Source organism: Opisthocomus hoazin, chromosome 15 (assembly GCF_030867145.1).
Source record: "Opisthocomus hoazin isolate bOpiHoa1 chromosome 15, bOpiHoa1.hap1, whole genome shotgun sequence".
Lineage (NCBI taxonomy): Eukaryota > Metazoa > Chordata > Aves > Opisthocomiformes > Opisthocomidae > Opisthocomus > Opisthocomus hoazin.
In genome coordinates this window covers 13,001,958-13,015,824 of record NC_134428.1, presented here as the reverse complement: position 1 = coordinate 13,015,824, position 13,867 = coordinate 13,001,958, and positions in this window count along the sequence as shown.

Below are 13,867 nucleotides of genomic sequence, written 5' to 3'. Positions count from 1 at the left end.
AGGGGAGTCCCGCACCCAAAGGGTTAATTGCAATGAAAGCCCGTTTGGTTTTAGCAGCCCCTCCCGGCCAGGAGCTCGCTGGCAGCCCTGCGCCCGGGTATTTATAGCACGGTGAACTTTGAGCGTGTCCAGCGAGCGGGCACAACCCCAGCTGGAGACACAGGGAGGCCCCAGCAGAGCTGGAGGCTGTCGGGAGTCCCGGCCCCAGAGCTGCAGCGAAGCAACCAAGATGATCTGCCACCTCATCCTGGCACCCACACACCCCGCTCCGGAGCTGGGCGCCCAATGGCCAGGCAGTGCTGAGGCAGCCAGCGACCCCCAGCTGTGGGACCCCCGTGAATGTGCCTGGATGGCTGAGGAGACAGGGTTAAGCCTCCTTCGGCCATGGTGTTGGAGCAGCATCCTCCGAGCTGGTGTTCCCAGTTTCGGGAGCAGCATGCGCTGTCAGTGGGACGCAGACGTCTTCCCTTTTCCATGACAAACAACAGGCAGAAGCTCCCACCTCCGCACGCTGTCCCAGGCCAGACCTCTCCCCAGCAGGCGACCTTCCAGCCAGGTCACCATGTCCTGGAGCGAAGCAGAGCATCACCTCTGGCTTCCTAACTGTGAAACGGGGCAGAGGGGAGGGGGAGTGTGGGTGGCAGGGGGTGGAAAACCTTTGTGTGTGTGCAAAGCCATGCAAAAAACCCTAAAACCAACAAAAAATGAGGATTTGCTTATCTGTTAACAGGTGGCAGCTGTACTTATGGAGTGATGGGCCCCACATTCAACGCAGCAGCCCTGACTGTCACTCTGTCCATGTCAATGCAGCTTGCAACAGACCCGTGAGAGGCTGGAAGAGGTGCTGGGCTCACAGACGACCACGACCTCTCTATGGCCATGGGAAGCCTCACGCCATGCGTTGCCTCACACCATGCCCTGCCACTGAGACCTGCTCCCCACCAAAGCGCCCATCTTCAGCCAGAGGTTGTCCTGCGACTGGGGTCACCCCGAATCTGCAGCACTGTCCACAGCCATCAGCTGGTCTGTCGGTGTCCTGGTCTACAGGGACATCCACAGTCTGCGCAGGAGACTGCGCTTGTCAAGCGCAAGGGGAAGAAGAGAAGCGTCTCCAGCAGATGTTGTCTGGCACATGCTTGGATAGGTGCTTCCACAAGGGCATTGATCGAAGATGGGATCAGAGCTGGGAAAGTCAGCTCGAGCAATGTCTTCTTGCCATTGGTGGAGATGGTGTGTGGGCTGGGGGCCAGCCGCAGGCATGAACCAGCTGAGGAGGAGCATTGCAAGCCCGAAGCAGCCTTCTTGCAAGGGCAGGACTGCTGAAAGTGAGTAGTATCGTTCCCGAGGGTGGGCTGAGCTGCTGGTGGCCATGCGGGACGCCCACCCACCCCACAGAGCCCAAGTGCTCTCGCTGCCAGCCCTATAGCATGAGCGTCTTTGGAAGACCCCGTCAGCAATCAGTGTTTCTCCAGCAGCAACATTGGCGAGGTGGGGCATTATTTTTAGGTATGATTGAGACTGAAGCAGAGGAGACAACAGAGTGCCCTGGGCCGGCATGCCGCCATCCGTGGTGGGCTTGTGCTTTGACCACTCCGTGCTGTTGAGATCCCCTTGGCTCAAAATTGATATATTTCTTTGCACAGAAGGGCTCGAAGAAATGGAGATGGGCAACAAGGATGATTAAAGAAATGGATTAGCTTCCACCCAAGGAACAACTAAACAGGCTGGGATGCTTCATCCACAGCAGGAGATGACAAAGGAAAGAAGACAGAAGGCAGGAAAAGCTAAGCTTCCCCCAGGTCAGATAAATCTGGGTGGATCTTCATGAGGACGATGGGAGATGCATCGCTGACACAGAAATGATCTCCAACCCCTGCTCCTGGGGCTGAGCGTAGGACTTGCAGACATGGTGGCTGGAAGCTTACCAAGACCATACAGTATTTTTTTTTCCCATTAAAAGCGACTGAAATGTTTTGGCTGAAATTTAATTTTTTCTTGTGAGTTTTCACTGCGATTCTGGCCCCAGAAGAGAGCAATTTAATCTACCAGAGGTAATGTTTTACAGCATTGTGAGCAAATTGTCATGGTTTAACCCCGGCCGGCAGCTAAGCACCACGCAGCCACTCGCTCACTCTTCCATGGTGGGACAGGGGAGAGAATCGGAAGGGCAGAAGTGAGGAAACTCGTGGATTGAGATAAAGACAGTTTGACAGGTAAAGCAAAAGCCGGGCACGCGAGCAAAGCGAAGCAAGGAATGCATTCACTGCTTCCCATCGGCAGGCAGGTGTTCAGCTATCTCCAGCAAAGCAGGGCTCCATCACATGTAGCGGTTGCTTGGGAAGACAAATGGCGTCACTCTGAACATCCCCCCCCCCCTTCCTTCTTCTTCCCCCAGCTTTATGTGCTGAGCATGGCGTCGTGTGGCGTGGGACATCCCTCTGGTCACTCGCTGATGGGGGGGGTGAGGAGCAGAAAAGACCTTGGCTCAGCAGTAACGAAAACAACCCTGTGTTATCAACACCATTTTCAGCACAAATCCAAAACATAGCCCTGTAGTAACTACTATGAAGAAACTAACTGTATCCCAGCCAAAACCAGCACAAAGTCAAAATTGGGTCTTATAAAGGGCAGTGCCTGGAAATCTTTATCGTGGGGGACTGGCCTCGTTTATAATTACAAATATATACAGTTCTGTACAGTTGCACATCTTGGCCGGCTCTGAGGGCTCAAGATTGCCCCTTTTTTTCATGAAAGCACTGGTGATTTATTTGTGGGAAGACTTCTTTTATACCCTCAGGAGAATAAAACGGGGTTGCGGTTGCCCTCAGAGATGTTTTTTAGGTCCTACCTACCCCAGGAACATCAACAGACCTTTGCATCTTCAGGCATGGGAGCCAGCAGTGAAATGTCGGGGAAGGAAGGGGAGGAATGGTTTCAGACTTACAAATTTCTGCATAAAATAGATGTTAAAAGCACATCTTCAAAACAGTTGAGCAAGAATACTGTTGATTACATAAGGTTGTTGTGAAAAAAAATAGGCTGATTTACATTTTTATAGGAAATAAAAGGAGTTTTGTGGGTGACAGCACCTTCCACTGAGAATGTCAGTGTGAGATAAGTGGGCTTCAAATAAAAGAGTAAACATTTTCCTACGGGGACTGAATTTTTACCAGAGAGCTCAGCCAAGGAGAAAAGCATTTTTAAAAGACAATTTTTTGTTGCTATAAAAAAATACCTTTTAGTAGCAGAATGTGCATTTACTGCAAGGATGCTAGTTTTCACCTTTGCCTGCAAATTTTCTCTGATTTGTCTGAGTTCTGGTGAAGCTTTGGGCAGCAGGAACGCTGGACTGCATCTGTTTTGTGGATGTGATATTTCTCAGGGCAGGAATTTCAGGGCAGGAGGAGAGTTTGATGTGCTTTTTAGGAACGGAGGGATTTTTTCAGCGGCCATCAGAGCAGGCTGTAGTTCAGCGATACTTTCATTTCATTAACAACGAGTAGCCCGGTGGGGGTTTTATTCCGGTTTCAGGTTGGTGGCCCGCTGAGATTTGCTATGCCGTGCCTCAGATCCACTGCTGTCTGGCGTAACAATTCAGGTTGCTTAAAAGCGATGATTAGCATAAATGAACGAGTGGGTGAAATGTTCATTATATTGCCTACTGTCATGTTTGTGTACCAGATTTTGTTACCATCTGTCATTTCTGTTTTCTTGTTGTTGCCAGAAGTTGTCATTCTGAATGGAGGGTGGAGACATATTTTCAAAAGCTAACACAAGATAATTTTAGGTACTTTAGGGCTCATATGTTCTGTGCTGGGTGTCAGCAGTCCTCATGTGCATCAGCCTCGCGAGTCTCTGATAAATTCTGGGCGGTGATTTAGTTGAAGTAGTTTTTAAAGTCATTGGTTACGGTCACGCAAATGCAGGAGATTCTCAGCTCTCGTTGTTAGGAAAAAAGCACCTGGTCTTTGCAATCGCAAAGAAAGGCTTGAAAATAAAATATATGCTTTCGCTGATCTTAAATGAAAGAGAGAATGTGAAGAAGGCGGTATACAGTGACATCGGACTGTTAAAAGCCAAGCTCCTGCCTAGAGATCTGACCAAGGAAAGAGACAGCTCCTCTGTAACAGACTGCAACATCCCCAGATTATTTCCAGAGATGTAAATGTCCCGGGGACGAGACGCTGGACAAATTCAACCTTGAAATAAGCTGCAGCTCTCTCACAGTGACGGTAACTGCATACTGCAACAATTTGCAAGGGGAGCGGTGCACTCACCAGGGCTTGCAACCTTTAAAGCAAAATTAACTCATTTTCAGCCGCAGGTTTTTAATTCAATTTTGGGAGGAATGGCTCAGCCTGCGAGCGGGGAGCTGGGTGGGTGAAGCCCCAAGGATTTCTTGCCTTGCTCCAGTGCTGCAAGATCACCTGGTCTGAGAGCTCGATGCCCTGGGCCAACTGGGGAGGGAGAGGGCTCCGGAGGGCCCGGATCGTCCTCGTTCCTTCCGGAGCACCAAGCTCGTGCTGCGAGCGTTTAAGCCGTCCCTGGCAGCACCGGGGCTGCACTGGCACCTTGTTGCTTCCCACCTCAGCTCAAAGCAGCTCTGCTCTCCTGAGGGCTGTGGGGTTTTAAGCTGACCTGAGTTACAAGGCTCTGTGTTCGAGTGAAATACAATGACCTGTGGCATTCAAAAATACAGAAAAGATGATCTCATGGTTTCAGTTGGGACTTCAAATTCAGGAAAATGCAAACCCAGACAGTTTTGGGATGGTTTTTGATAGTTTGGGCACAGTTAGCTAATGATCCAAATTCATAACCAAATCTATAAAGATATCCCAGTGCTGTGGTGGGAACTCATGCTGGAGTGGGAGTACAGAGGGTCACTACTTGCACAAGGAGAGGTGGGGAAGGTGGAGATGGGCCTGCCTTTGCTCTGAAAGAGGCAGAGATAGTTCTGAGCATCTCTGATCGAAGGCTGGGGCAAGACCAAAGGAGGAGAAGGATGAGAATGAGACTTATTTCCAGCAACTCTTCAAACAGCTCAGGATGTCTGGCAGAGGGATTTGAACTCCACGTCCAGAGCCACAGAGCGCCCACCCGCTGCTGAACCATGCCAGGATGTTTCCTGGCTTCTGCAGAAAGAGAAGCCACCAAGGGAGGACCCCTGGGAAATCCCTCTAAGAAGCCCAGAAATGGGTGTCTGAGCACCACCGTGGAGAAGTTTGCACTAGCTGCTGGAGACACAAGAGAGTAAATGAAGCATCATGCTGTGAGTGAGTAAAATCCACATCCCCTCTCCAGGTCTCCTACTTTGCTGGATGCCTCCTAGAAGCTTTTAAGCAACCCAGTGGTGGGTCTGCACCCTTAGTGGTGCCGGCCACCCAGCCTTGGCTGCCCTGTCCCCTTCCTTGTAACCACAGGAGGAGGCAGGACCAGGTGTGCAAAAAGGGCTCGAGAGCACAGTGTGCAACTGGTGTTGGTGCTGTCAGCCAAGGCTCAAACCAAGCCCATCGCGTGTGTCAGGGGGTCAGTCCGGGCTGGTCGTCTCCGTAGCTGGAAGTGTCTCGGGTCACTCTTCTTCCCGACTGCTTCGCTCTCCCCGTCCATGGGCTGAGGTCATGGGACTGCGCTTGCTTCAGCAACTGGGTTCGCGCTGGTTCTGGTACATTTTGTGATGTTTTAAGTTATAAACTCTCCCTGGCACAGTCTCCATCCACACAAAATCCTGTATTTTACCAAGTCTTTGGCTGCTTTCATAATATCAGTTTGAGACAACAGCTCTGTCCTGTTTTGACACTTCAGTAATGTAAATGGGCTTTCCTAGCTTGAATTCTTCCCTATTTGCTCTCTCCCAGAGGGTAATTTTACAAAGCTCGCAAGCAGAAAGCCATTGTAAAAAGGTTGGGTCTGTTTTTGTTTCGCAAGTGTATTTCAGAGCTCTCAAATTCAAACCAGCCTGGTAAATGGTCCTAAATGAACACCAAGTGCCTTCTTGTGTAGAAGAGCCCGGAAGGCAGCTGAGGAGCCTTCAGATAAGCAGGGAGATGTGAGCTTGCACCATGGGGAACGGAGCTGCCCTGGCAGAGGGGCCAAACTGGTTGCTTACAGGCTGATTTAATGGATGTGACTGGGTATGGTGGCGTTGGGGGCCAGATCCAAGGTGTGGTAGTTTGTCAAACACTGCTCATGGGACCTCCAGGCTGGGTGATTCGAAGCTGATCTGGCTCCACTCCCCTGCTAAGCACAAGGCGGGGATAAGCCTTAATAGCTGATGTGGGGTAGGAAGAAAAGCAGGAAAAAAGGGAGTTTCTCTTCTTAACGCCTAGTCTGCTGTTGGCTTAAGAAAACAGAAAAACAAGTGACCTGGGATGATCTAAGGCCTGAGCACAGCGTGCATGTGCATGGCTATGCACATCAACAGCTGCCCTGCTGACTGCAGTGTCGTAGGCAGTAAGCAGCATGCCTGAGGTGGACAGGTTGGTTTGAAAAGTTAATCCTGTTATAATTAGAGGCAGTGTTGTAACAGCAACGTTGTCGCATCACAAATCATCAGAGGGCGAGATGACACCAAGACCTCACAGTGTGTCAAGTCTTGCAAGGATGGGACAGGAGTAATATGCATAACAAAAATAATCCAGCCTCGTGCTTAAAGGAATGGAGCAATAATCTGAGAGAGCTGGGGGAGGTTTCTCTGTCCAGCTTACAAGGTGTTTGGCCTTGAGGATCTTCTGGCAAAAAAAGTATCGTGTCCAATCAAGGACACAAAGTCCAAACAAATTAGAAATGCATCTGGACTAATGTGTGGTGATGTGCATGTATGTTAAAAGTGCTTCCTGACCTTTACAGGGATTGTTTTATACCCTGGAGCATGACATTTTATTACTCTTGCCTTCTACATAATTTATTGTAGAAAAATATTATTTTGGCTATAAAATTATTCGCCTTCATTTTAAGCTCAGCAATAGTATTTAACTTTCCGATCCTTTTTGAAACTAATTTCCTCAGGCAAATTACATGCTGTGCCAAGAGATTCCTTTGGCTTTAAATTTTCCTGCCATTAATGTCACAGAATGGGACATCACAGCTGAGAGGGTGATCATTTTTTTGATAACCTTGAAAGCAACAGAGTAGAGCACCTCGCCGGAGTTGCTCTCACACAGGTTTTTCAGTAGAAATTATCCCAGTTTTTTCTCTGCCAGTTATCACCACCACAATTGTCCGCTTTGCTGCCCTGCTCTCATCCCCTTAACCTGAGCTAGAAGCTGTAATGGCAACGATTATTTCTATTTTCGCCTGAGCCCGTTATTTAGGCACTGTGCAAACGCATGGCAAAAGGCAGTTTCTGCTGGAAAAGGTTTTACAGCTGAAGCCCTCGTGACGTGTTTGGGAGAAATTCTGGACTATATTGACCAAAAGGGTTTGGGTTTGGCTCTACCACACTCTACACTGAGCACCCAGGAGATGCCAGGTGTGATTCAGGCAGCCGACATGAGTCAATACTTGGGAAGCGAGATGCATCTGAGTGGGATGCAGGAGAGCCAGACCTTACCCCAGGAGCTCTCTGAGGCAACCACAGGGCTAGAGAAATTGTGAAGCCTTTGAATTGGTTGTTGCCATAACAAGAAAAAATAGTGAATTTGGTTGGAATCAAACTGATGTGAAAAACTCCATGAGGGGAAAGTCAGTGAAATGATATGTTTTGGTCCCTTTGTCCTTTCTTACTCCTTTTATTTTCTCAGTTTCAGAGCTAAAAGCTGGTTTTATAACTTTGCTCATGCAGCATGGAACTTAAATGTTTTCTCTATCAATTAATAGATCAGAAGGTTTCAGTGCTTTCCAAAAGCTGAAACCTCGGGGGTTTTCTGCACACTCACTGAATACCTGAATGTGCAAGAGAAAAGTCCAGTTTTCCACAAACACATTATTCACTAGAAAGAAGGGAAAAAAGCCATCGTCATCCAACTCTACCAGTCCCCCAGAAATGCTGAGAAGATGGCTAGCATTCAGTCTCATTTCTCCTAGAAAATGCAGTTCCTAACTCGAGACCAGAGGGAGATGTCTCCTCTGCTTGATATCTGCCACTGTAACACTCTCCTGATGTCCAGCCCTACACCACAGCCTGCCTGGTTTGGCCACAGTTCTCCTGAACCTCAGCTCTTGCGCAGGAGGGCCCTCAAGAGACCACCATGTCCACCCACCCACCCCAAGGCTGGGCCTGGAGCTAGATCTTTCCTGATAGCTGCTTGGTCAACTTGGTGATGGGGACCAGACACCCACGGCATAGCTCGGTGGGGTGCTCTTCAAGCAACATGGGGCTGGGTCACGACAGGTCCCACTTCAAACCAGACCACACCAAGCTCTGAGCTCCTCGTTCCTGTGGAAGTTGCTCTTTTTTTGTCTAAAAGAGGGAAAGAACCCTCATGGTGGAGGAAGAGCGAGGCTGGAGGAACAAACAGGCGGTTAATGTATTCACCTTGTCAACCCAGCTCAGTGGGCTCCCTGCCCTGATGAATATTGAAGAATTTTATACAAATTGGAACTGGTTCAGCAGGACAGTTTTCCAGAGACCCAGCCCAGAAGGGCCCTTCCCTCCACAGGCAGAGAGGGCAGTCCGCAGCCTTGCTCGAAGGCTAGAGGGGGACGAGCACCCCCATTCCTCTTAAGGGTGACCTGTGAGACACACAGGTTGGGGGGTTCCCCAAGAAGGGTGGTTGTGGGGGAACCCCAGGCCAGTGGGATGGAGTGATAGCCACCTGCAAAGCTGCTGGTCTTTGAGTGCTGCAGAAGTCTCGTGTGCCGTAAGCTAGAGGGCTTTGCAGGTGTCCAGCCACAGAACCGTAGTCACCAGGCACCTCCATCGCTGGAAGTGCCAGCAAACACAGAATTTAGGTGCCTCAGGGGGAAGGAGAGGGCTGAGCAGAGTCTGCAGACTGGGTGGTGACTAGGTGCTCAAGACAGTAGTAGGGCAGGGAAGTCCTGTGGAGGAGCCAACCATTTCCCTCCGAAGAGCTCAGTTTTGGGACAGCAGTTGGGGTCTACAGAGGCACGGTGCTGTTGCGCAGTTGCCTTTGGAGCTGATTGCTGGCCGAGTGGACCTGTCCAGTTGCATGATGGCACATGACGATGCCCAAGCAAGGACAGGGCACCCACCTCCGAGGCTTTACGTTTCTCCAAGAATTTGGGTAGAAGATGAGGGGCCTGTCTGCCACCTAAATCCAAAACATTTCACAGAGCCGGCTTTTAACCCAGGTTGCGGGGAGAGGCTGACACTACAGAAGAGCTTGGGGTTGCTCTCTGGGTGACTCTGGGAGTTCAATAGAGTCTCTGATTAATAAGAAATAAAGTTTTTTACAGGCGTGAGGAGCTGAGGCCAAAGCAAAAAGGTTATGGGATGGTGGACAAGCCAGGATCAACCCTTGATAAGGGAGGGAGAATTTTCCAGGGATGAAGCTCCTAGAGATAACCGAAGGTCTTGCACTAAAGCCGTGTTTGACGCCAAGAGCTCCTCCGAAGAGGTCTGAGGCAGAGGGACAGGAAGGGCTCAGTGGAACAGGAGCAGCAGGGCCGCACTGTTGTGGCTACCTCCACCAGCCAGGACAATGGCAGAGCAGGGGGAAAATGCGATTGGTGTCCCCACAGCTTGGCAAAGGCTCAGCAGAATTTTGCACACAGGCAATTAACAGGATGGTGGTGAGACTACGAGCTCAGGCAGAGTTTTCATGGAAACATCAGATTTTGCTGCAGCGAAATAGAAGGCCTGTCAGCCAGAACACAAGGAGGGCATTTCTCAATGCCATCCTAGATGCTTACGTGGAAGTCACTGCATTGTTGTGAGGACTGCTACTGATAAAAAAAGAAAGCTATATGCAGAGAGAGAAAAACAGCTGAACTATGAGATTTATAGTAATGAATTCAATTCCACAAAAGAAATATGCAGTCTATCCAAGTAGGTTAATAAATGCTTGGATCGCATTTGATCGGAAGGAGCAATGCTTAGTGTGGTAAAATGTGCTGAGCCGTTGATCTCATCTGTGCGATGCCCTCATGGAAAGAGCAGAGGACAGAAATGGGTGAGGAGGAATCTGAAGACACCTTTCAAGGGACAGGGAAGCGCCCAGTCCCCCACCTTGGGGCAGAGGTTCAAAGATGCTAAGATGTCGCTGCTCTGAGGTGCAGGGAGTGAAGAGAAGAAAGAATGGACAGAGGCACCAGCTCCGGTGGGAAGGAGGAGGTCTTTCTCTGAGGTACAGGTTCAGGCAAGAGGTGGATTCTGTAGTGAACTTGGCAGACAGGAGCGGGAGCGGTGCTCGCCGCCAGAGTTCACAGGTCAGCACGTCAACTTGGACTGCCATTCATTGGGGATTAAGCTAATGCCAAGCCGTGACCTGCAGCACCTGAAGAGCTTTCAAGTGCTCCCTCCTACTGACTGTGTGATGGGGAAGGCCAAGCCTTTGACAGAGGGACAAGGCAGAGAGCAAGGAGGTGGAAAACGCTGAGATCTTCCCGTCTCAAATGGCCAGAGTGTACCTATGGGCGCTCTGCGTTTCCATGCACTCAGGGAAGGGATCTTTCACTGTAATCTGCAAGGGAAAAAAAAAGTTTCATATCTTCTTTTGGCTCGTGTTGGCTGAAACCACCCATAAGCCACTAATTGCCACTGCTAAAAGGGAGTTGGCAGACATGAAACTTGCCCAGATTACCCACATTACTATTTTATGGATAGAAATATGATTTTCAAATTGACTCTGAGGCTAGGTGAGGGCTGGTGTCCCAGTGGCAAAACTGTAGTGTAGCAGAGCCCAAAGACAGACATTTTTCATAGCAGTTTGACTCTTAAAAAGTAAAGCAAATGGACTGCTTTCTCTCAGACAAAGTGCAAACTATGATTTCCAGAACAACATCCCAGGATGAGAGTGTAAAGACAGATTTATATGGGTTTTTTTGCAATAGTTTGTCAGGCATGGCAAAATTACAGGCCAGCTCCAGCAAAAGGGCTTCACATTTGGGACATAAGAAAGGAGCACTCGGAGTGACAGATTGGATTATGTTGATGACAGAAGACTACGTGTTTTTCCTGAACTGTTATTCTCACTTCTGTGAGATAACCTTACTTGTTAAATGGATGATTCCCCTACATCAGAGATGTGCTTGTAGAAAGGACAGTCTCAACAGACGATGGGTGGGATTCTGAGCAGTTCACAGCATGTCCACGTTTGCATCCAGTCCCCATTAGACTCTATTCAACAAAGAGGTAGAAAATGGCTTTAAAATAATGAATATGTTCTGAAAAGGAAAGGAGAATTAGCTCTGACCAGTGCTTAACTGCGTTGAAGGACAGAATGGCACCTACAAAACATGGCTAGCTACCTGCAGATCCTTTGTTTTGCATGAAACGGAGCAAGGAGACCGCTTGGGATGTTGGTTAGGCTCCATACCCCAAAGAGCTAGGGGTTTGCAGAAGTGCACAGACATAGAGCTAAACACAAAGCAGCACTTTGATTGCGGTCCCGGGGGTTGCTACCACTTCCTGAACACAACAATTATTCACATATACAACGAAAATCAGAAGCCAGAAGCAGCAGATATTTCACTTAAAGTTGCTTCACAATAGTGTGAGTGCCGGGTATGTCTAACCAGAGACACAGGCTTGGAGGAAGAATAGGCAGCACCTTCTGCAGCAGCCAGGAGGAGAGGAGGTAATGGGCGCTAGGCTTGTCTATTTGCCTGGGACCCCTTCGTTTGGCAGCACACAGGGGTGGTAACGCAATCAGATGCTGGGACGTAACGTTACCGGGAAAAACAGACTCTCTTATTCCCCGTGAGAACTGCTCTGATGATGCTACGGTGACTACAAGTTACAGCGCAGAGCTCCTCAGAAGTTATTCAAACACTGCTGATTGTTTGGCTGTAAGGTCTTGAGGTCACAAGCTATAGAAATGATACTTCCAGGTTTTGGCCGGGGAAGGAAGGTCGCATCTCAGGAACTGTATCTTTAAGCAGTTTAGGTCTGGAGGCAGGAAATCTGGAAATGGGCTGCAGCAGTGCAGATTTTATTATGCAGTTTCTCTTGGAACTAGTCCCCGAATAAAGGAGTTATCCATTAAGCACCTGCTTCACTGTGCCTCCTGAGCACCGCAGATGAAGTCTTCAGGAATCCATGCAAGGGCCTAATCATCAGGTGGGGGAGCGGATCGCCGTGCAGGGGGGTCCAGACTGGGAATCCTGGGTGCAAGTTCACAGTAGTAGGGCTCATTTGCTTGCTATATAGTGGTTTTCAAACAGTTTCCTTTCTCCTCACAAAATCCTCCTACCCTGTTTGAGCTTGTTCTGTGTTTGGCATTACCAGTGGGTGAGGCCATCTGACTCTAGCAATACCGACACCAGAGGGCTATGGTACCTCGAGCACTGCAGTGCTATGAAGCTCTTTGGGTATTTAATCACAGCCGTGTTTCCAGGGGCAGTGGATAAGGGTCAAGGCCTCCCTCCTGCCATTAACCCGATGCTGTTCTAATCCCATGGCAGGGGGCAACTGGGGCCATCTTAAGGGGACATCGTGCCATGGAGAAGCTGCAGGACACAGCAGCAACAGGATCCTCCTCCTCCCTGCTACCCAGGGTATAGGATTCCCTCCACCCCAAAGCACCTCCTTCCTCTCCCACTCTGTCCCCAGGACTTGCAGCCCCACTCTGATTTCACTGACGTGGCAAGTCTGGCACTTGCTGTAAAGATAGAGGAGTTCTCCCAGCTAGTGGGAGAGGAATCATGGCCTCCATGAGTCCTCCCATCTGCTCCCCGTTCCCCACACCGGGTACGTAGCATTGCCCTGGCAGGCACACTGGCACACCAGCTCCCATTACGGTGATGGTGGTGTCAGGACCTCTTGCTCGGTGGCTGCGTGGTCAGAGCTGCAGTACTGGTGTAACATCAGGGTACTGTCGAGCACCAGACGGCATTAACATCTTCCTGGAGCCAGGTGTAGCTGTGGGACCACTCAGGTTCCGTCCCCAGTGGTAGATCTCCATCCTGACTTCCTGCCAGAGCTGCAGAGTTATCGGAGCGGCAGAGAAGGGGGTCTGTAAGGGGAACAAAACGTTACTGAGGTCTCCCCACGTCAGCTCCTCCAGCAAATCCTACATTGCCAAGACCACAAGTGACTTAATGGGCAAGGCAAGCGCAAAAAGTGACCCAAGCCGCAGCTTGAAATGTTCTGACCAAACCTGTTAAAAAGCTGAAGCAGCGGATAGCAAAGGGCACTGCTGTCCTCGGTTGTGCCTGACGGACAATCTGCCCCAATTTCCACCCCACCACCACCTCCAACAGCAAAACATTTTCCTCCCAACCTACACTGGGGCAAACGCCTTACATTACAGTAAAACACTGCTGGACAAAAGCTGTTGCTGTCATGCCCTGTGGGACACGAAAGCCTGTCCCACGCTGAGCCATCCTAAAACAGACGGGAACTCGCTGCTTTTGAAAGAAATTAAGGCAGGCGCAACCAGAGAGCACCTGCTTGTGTAACTAATGAGTAATGTAGTGATAGGAGCAGAGGCCTATACGAGACCTTCAGCGTGATTACAGTCAGACCTCAGTAAGGACGGGCACCATGTAAATAAATATAGAATTTGCAAGTAAATGTAATGAAATGCATGTAAATGTAGAAGTAAATGTAATAAATTCAAGTTTTGCAGTAAACAAAAGACCGACATGCTCTTTGCAGAAGAAGGTGTCATTATAGATCTCCTTTAAGCCAATAAAAGGTTGCCGATTAATCCATCGCGGCTTATGGTCTTCATCAACGCATCCTCGGGGTTGTCGTTGTGTCCTTCTCCAGCCTGCCCTCGGGTCGTGGCTGCTCTTCGGGGACACA